The sequence below is a fragment of the Tiliqua scincoides genome, chromosome 5 (assembly GCF_035046505.1).
Source record: "Tiliqua scincoides isolate rTilSci1 chromosome 5, rTilSci1.hap2, whole genome shotgun sequence".
NCBI classification, from domain to species: Eukaryota; Metazoa; Chordata; class Lepidosauria; order Squamata; family Scincidae; genus Tiliqua; species Tiliqua scincoides.
The window spans coordinates 49,633,002-49,639,461 of record NC_089825.1 but is presented as its reverse complement, the minus strand read 5'-3'; the positions used below and the strand labels follow the sequence as shown (position 1 = coordinate 49,639,461).

The following is a 6,460-nucleotide window of genomic DNA, read 5'->3' as shown; positions in this document are numbered from 1 at the left end:
CCAAGTGGAGGACAGAGGAATTCTTTGTGGATTATTATTTTTAATATCTAAAACATGCCAATTATTAAAAAAAAAAACTTGGACTTCAAGGTCTTTGGGTGGTTGACTCTTGCTTCAGGGTGTATACGATATTGACGTCTATAAGTTTTATCATGAAATATGATTCAGTAAATTGTTATAATGAAGAATTCCAAGATCAGATAGACTTTGGCAGAGGTGGTCAGGCTTGTGGGACAATCAACACTGGGTTTTGTTTTTCGAACACAAAACCTATACAACTGAGAAGCAGAACTGCACAAAGAACTCATCAAAGTCAGTGGCCCATTTTACAGATAAGAAATACTGATGCAGAAAGTAAATAAGCAGCACGTGGCCAGCTGAGAATTTTTGACTTGCAATTTTAGTTGCTACCATTAGATAGTTGTGAGCAGGGCTGACCCAAGACTTCCTGGTGCCTGAAGTGACACACCACATGCTGTTTCGCTTTACCTGGCAGTGCTTCTGCGGCTGCCTCTGCCATGCTCCCTCTCATTCCTCTTCCAAAATGGGGGGGAGGGAGTTGGCTTGGAAGAGGAAGTGTAGAGGAGAGGAGGGTGGTGGCCTAGAGTGTCTCCACTCCTTCACAAATCCTATTTTGTTCTGTTCCCTCTTCCTGTTCAGAAAGGAGTGGGAAGAGGAAAACCTTCAGAGGAGGACCCCCCCCCCATCTGCTGCTTGAAACAACTACTTTCATCAACCCCATGGATGTGTCAGTCCTGACTGTGAATCGGAAACCCTTGCCAATCCACATATAACCCAGAGGATCAACCAAGAAAATTCAAATCACCTTCCACTTGCCCCGAAGATATGGCATTGCCATCTCATTCCTTCCCTAGGATTTCATTTCTTCATTTCTTGAAGAAACTTCATTCCTTTCCTAGGATTTTTGAGACTAATTATTGCAGGGTCAGTGATAGGACTGGAGACTCCTTTGTGGAAAAGCACAAAAAGTTTCAATGTATTCCTTTTCTTTTCCAATTGCATCTTTCCCATTCCCATTTGAGTGTTGTGTGCTATTGCGGCTGCAAACGTTTCCCCATATACTGCAATCAACCATGATCTTATTAACCTTAATAACCTTTGGAACCCTCTGTTGATATTATCCAGTCTGTCAGCCAAATGAATGCTTAGGAGCTATAAGACTGTGGGGCTTTGAAAATAACCATCCATTTAGTGTGCCTCTTTCTAACAATATAGGGAGATTTATTTATTTATTTGCTGCTGCTGTTAGCTGGCATTAATGCCATATTAATGCCATATGCCCACACTGGTATATAATGTGAATGGTAAGAAAGCAGCCTCGCTGATCATTTGAATAAGAAAATGTCCTTGCAGGGCAGAGGCGCACAAGGAGCCCCAACAAAGCTTCATGGTTCCCTGCCCAAGAGAGTAGGCAGCTAGCAAGGCAGAAGGGGACTGTGTTAAATCCTCCAGGTGGCATACTGTTTGAAAGGGGAGGAAAATCCTGTTTAGCCAGTGAACATGTTGTGTGTTATTTTAAAAGCAGTGCTTGGCAGCTGGCAAGAATACAGTGTCATCCTGTTTCTGCAGATCTCTTGCAGCTTAGCCCACTTGATTTTATTACTTAGCTGGTTGATATGATTTTATTAGCTAAAAAGAGGGCGAGTGTGTTTCCTTGCTAAGAAAGAGAGGCTGGCCTGCCCCTAGGGGCCCCTTCACACATTGCAAAAGAGATGAATCCTAACATTTCCATTACGGGGACGGTTCCTTTTAAGCATCATTGATTTCAACAAGAGAGTAAAACACATGATTTGCTTTCTCTCCAGATGAGATGGATGGGAGCTAACAGAACCGCAACTGGACCAGATAGTGCTCCCAAGTTTCCGAATTCTTGTTTCATTCTGGAAAAGGAGAACCTGGCAAATTATGCTTACAAGCAAATTGATGGCATATAAACAGATGTGGGAGGAGAAAAAAGGTTCTGTGCACAAATTTGTGTGTGGGCATCTGTTTTGTCATATTGGCATAGAATTATGTCTAGAGAAAATATAAGACAGAAGATTTTTTTTCCCCTAGAGTTGAATGTGTATAAATGGCTCTGGTGTTTAGATCATCTGGAATATTTGGGGAATATTTTTTTCATTTGCATGTAAATTTATGTTATGCTTATACAGGTATGGATCCTGTATCCATGGATTCGTTTATCCATGGATCAGGTCCACACCCCTTTGCACTCACCCGCCATGCCCCATCTCTAGAGACCAGGGGAGTTCTGCTCCTCCTGCCTCCAGAGGGGCTTTTGAGCTCAACGGAGGCCTAGGATCTCTGTCCCCAGACTCTGGGGGACTCAGACTGAGCTTGGCAATAGAAATAACGCAACTTCCAGTTTCACTGAGAAAGTGATGTTTTGAATGTCTTATAAGTCAATAAAAACGTCACTTCCGGTTTCACAGAGAAACCGGAAGTCACATTATTTCTATTGCCGAGCTCAGTCTGAGCCCAGCAGAGGCTTGGGATGGATTTCCTTGGCCTCTGCTGAGCTCAGAAGCCCTGCCCTAGGCAAGGGGAGCAGAGCACCTCTGGGGGGGGGGGACAGCCCTTGGACCACAGGGATGGAAGTTCGCCCATATCCACAGGGGGTTCCTGAATGGAACCCGAACTGATAAGAAGGCATGCCTGTATTTTATTTTGTGTGGGGTTTTTTTTTAATGGTTGCATTAAAAAAGAAGTGTCCCAAGTTTAACATTCTTATTCCCTCCATCCCAAAAGATCTTCCATAATGTGAACTCAAAGAGGCATATCTTCCTGCAGTGATATTTCTGTGCACAGCTAAAACATTGGCACAAACTGCAAGAAATGGGTAACAGATTGAAGGTTAATTTTCTAATTTAGCTTATTCCTTGGAAATAGATATTGTTTGGCAAATTCATTCCATGGTCATCTGGAGTGGCTCTATCCATTAATGTTTTGGGGTGACTTTTTTTTGCCTGTGTTCTGTGTGGGTCTATCAGATCTAGCAAGTGCCAGACATCAGATTAAATTGAGCCATATGAAGCAAAAAAAAAAAAAACCATATGAAGCCAAAAATTCTAATTTTGCACCACAGTTTTGTTCCATTCTGTCAGTAAACAATCTGAGAAATGAGGAATACAAATCTGATATCCGTAGACTAAGGATTTGAGTACCTTCTTAGGTAAGAATTTTTCTGCTGTGGAGTAAGGTCTGACTTCTCCCATCTTTGCTCCTGTAAACTTGGCTCCATGCTGAACTGGCCATTTGTTTCCGCACTGTCCAATGAACACACGAGACAACAGATATGGGAGAAAGGGCAACTTTATTTCAAGTTACCAAAAGAAGCAGAGGCTGAGACCTGCAGCATCCGAGGCAGCGAAAGCCCCTGTGGTGCGGGGAGGGACCTCTGGGCGGTACCAGAAACCTCTGCCCCCAGACAGGCATGCACCCGACTCCAAGTCGTGCCCCGCTGCTGGGACGGCGTGTCTCATCCATGTCTATCCCTTAAGGAGAAGGCAGCCGGACTGCAGACTGCGCCACCGCGAGCCGCTGAGCCTCTGAGGTGTGCCCCGCGGTCCCGGCCAGGGCCCCGTCTACGTCCTCATGCCGCCGAGCCCCTGAGGACTTAAATAGGGTTCTGCCCTGCCTATGCCGCCTGAAGGTGCATGCCAAAATCCCATTCACGCCTCCTAACCCGCACCACCTTCCCTCTTAAAGTGACCAATGGCAGCTTGCAAACGGGGGGGGGGGGGTGTGTAATCCCCAGGCCCATGACAGTCTGGGGTAAGCAAAAAAACTGCCTGCCCCTCGGCCAATCTTGGCAGGCAGCAAAAAAATTCCTACCCGGCCCCAAATGGCGACCAGTTAAACTTAGACTGCCTCTAGGGCAGGCGGGCGGGTATTCCCACAGTGCCCACGTGCACAAGGAGGAAGAGGGCTGGGTCTCGTCCCCTTTTAAAGGGTCTGTCGTGGCTGCTAGACCCAGCCCCCTTCACCTCCCCCTTGGGGAGGGGCTGGACTCTCGTGTCCTGGCCAGGCCAAACAAACTCCGACCACCTCTTTAATTGGGTGATCGGGATTCTCCCCCATGCACCTGACACCACTAGCATAGCTGGGGGGGTGGAGGATACAGGATCCCGGGTACCACACCTGAGAGGGTGTCTAGCTGAGGGTAACTTAAAAGGTCGTTGCACCCCATCCAGGCCTCAGAGGGTTTTCTGGAAGCCTTTAAAAGCCACTTTCAGTTTTCCACTTTCAGTTTTTGGCAAAAACTGGAAGTGTCTTTTGGAGACCTCTAAGACACCTTTTGAGGCCCAATGCGGCCACAATGACTTTTTAAGGAACCCTCAGCTAGACACCCCCTGCATGACTTTATTGCACCCCTGCTGGATCTCAGAAGGTGCCTTAGAGGCCTCTGAAAGACAATCGAGTTTTTGCCAAAAATTGAAAGTGCCTTTTGGAAGCCTCCAGAAGGTCCTCTGAGTCCTAGCAGGGATGCAACAATGTATGGAAGGATGTGAAAATATTTTGTGCCCCTGGTTCCAGATACCTTACTGACACCACTACCCGATACATTAATCTAGTTATACATCTATTTGATATTTCCCCCCTACTTTAAACACTGCTCCAGGCAAGGGAGGGCGGGGAGGCTTGGCTATTCTCACAAATTGGTATGGCCCGAGTGCAAGGGCACTTAAAGCAGGGGGCAAATACTTCTCCCCCTGCTGCCAAGCCACCAGGCCCCTACTAAACCCCCCTCAAATATGGGGGGAGGAGAGAAGATGAAGCCCCTCCATCCCTTCCTCTCGATGGAGCTGAGGCTCTTCCTGTTTATTTAATAAAAAAAAAAAACCCTGTGTAAGGATGAGGAAAGACATAGCAAGGAAGGGGACATCAGGAGTGGGGTCTTCCTTGCTCAACTCTCCCTTCCCCCTCAGCTGTACCCAAATGGGCAGAGACCATGAGGAGGTGGCAGCGCTGGCATCTCTGTACCTTTCTTGTCCCTTTTCCCTCCAGAGAAGGGGACTGCCATGTTCCTGGTCCTCTTCTCACTGACTTGCTCATAATGAGCAGAAAGAAGCTCGAAGAACTGACTAAAGGGGCTCTGTTGGCAGTGCATTGAATAAGTGGTTGGGCTCTCAGCTGTGAAGGTACAGCTGTACATAATGCATTCAGGTGGGCCAGCTATGGTTGCAAGGGGCAATCAATCAAGGGGTAATCAATCTGTACAGCTGCAAACAGGAGTCACCCATTGTTCTGAGTTGAATTCTGGGAGTAAAGTGGTTCTTCAAGCCACAAAAGAGATGAGCTCCCTCCTCTACCTAGGTATGTCAGTAGGGAGCTCTACCTACCATCAAAGCCTACAATGATAACAAAGTTATATAGTAATACATCAGTCTCCACTCCCAAATGCTTCTTTGGATTCTCTACAAACCGTTGTGACCCTTATAAGGATGTGTCTCTGAATTATAACAGTCACTACAGAAATTGCTGTCCAGGTAAGGCAATAGCTTGAGTTCAAACAGTGAGCAAGAGCTTGCTTCCAGTGCAAGCCTATGTGTATTTACTCAGAATTAAATCCTGCTGTGTTCCATAGGGATTACTCCCAGTAGAGTGTGTATAGGATTGGTCTTAGTGCTGTTCCATGAACTCATGCACAAAAGCTCGCTTGTAGGAGTACAGAGCCATGATGTTTTGGATATCGTGTCACACTGCAAGAAACAGGGTGAATGAGAAGCATACACCCTGTCACATCTAAATTTAAGTGGGCCATTAAAAGATTTTGCACAGAGCTTGTGTAAAGTTTTGTGCAATATTGCTACTGGGCATGTAGCATCCTTGCCAAAGGATACACCCAGCTCCCTGAATATCTTGTGCTCTGTGCAGAGGAGCCCAGCAGGCCTGATTCACGGATCACTGAATTTGTGGATACGGAATCTGCGAATACAGGCCCCCCCTGTAATTACTAATCACAATCACAGTTACTATAATCATGATCCCTACACATGCCTGATCTCATCTGATCTCAGAAGCTAAGCAGGGTCAGACCTGGTTAGTACTTGGATGGGAGACTGCATGGGAATACCAGGTGCTGTAGGCTTATACCATAGTCTTTTGAGCCTGAAGGTTGCCAACCAAACCAACCATTATCCCAAGAAATGTGGTTTTTTTTGGAAGTGTTATCTGAGATTTGCAGCAGGACAAACTGTATGTCCTGTTCCATACTGCATGGTCAGCCAGGAATACAGGGCAACACCCACACCAAAATTCATCTCATTTTCGGTAAGTAAATAACAGAGAACCTCATGCTGTATTCTTTGTTCTATCAGACATACTGATACAGCTTGAAAATAAAGGTCCCCTAATGACTGACTGTTGGTAAACTGACAGTCCCGTCCCACTATTTCCACTTGCCACTTATATTTGATGTTGCAAGAGTACCACTCTA

At 46.1% G+C, this 6,460-nt stretch overlaps 1 pseudogene; it reads left to right on the top strand.

Moving 5' to 3' along the window:
- Positions 1 to 5,994: 5,994 nt before the first annotated feature.
- Positions 5,995 to 6,112, top strand: LOC136654479 (5S ribosomal RNA; annotated as a pseudogene).
- Positions 6,113 to 6,460: the final 348 nt, after the last annotated feature.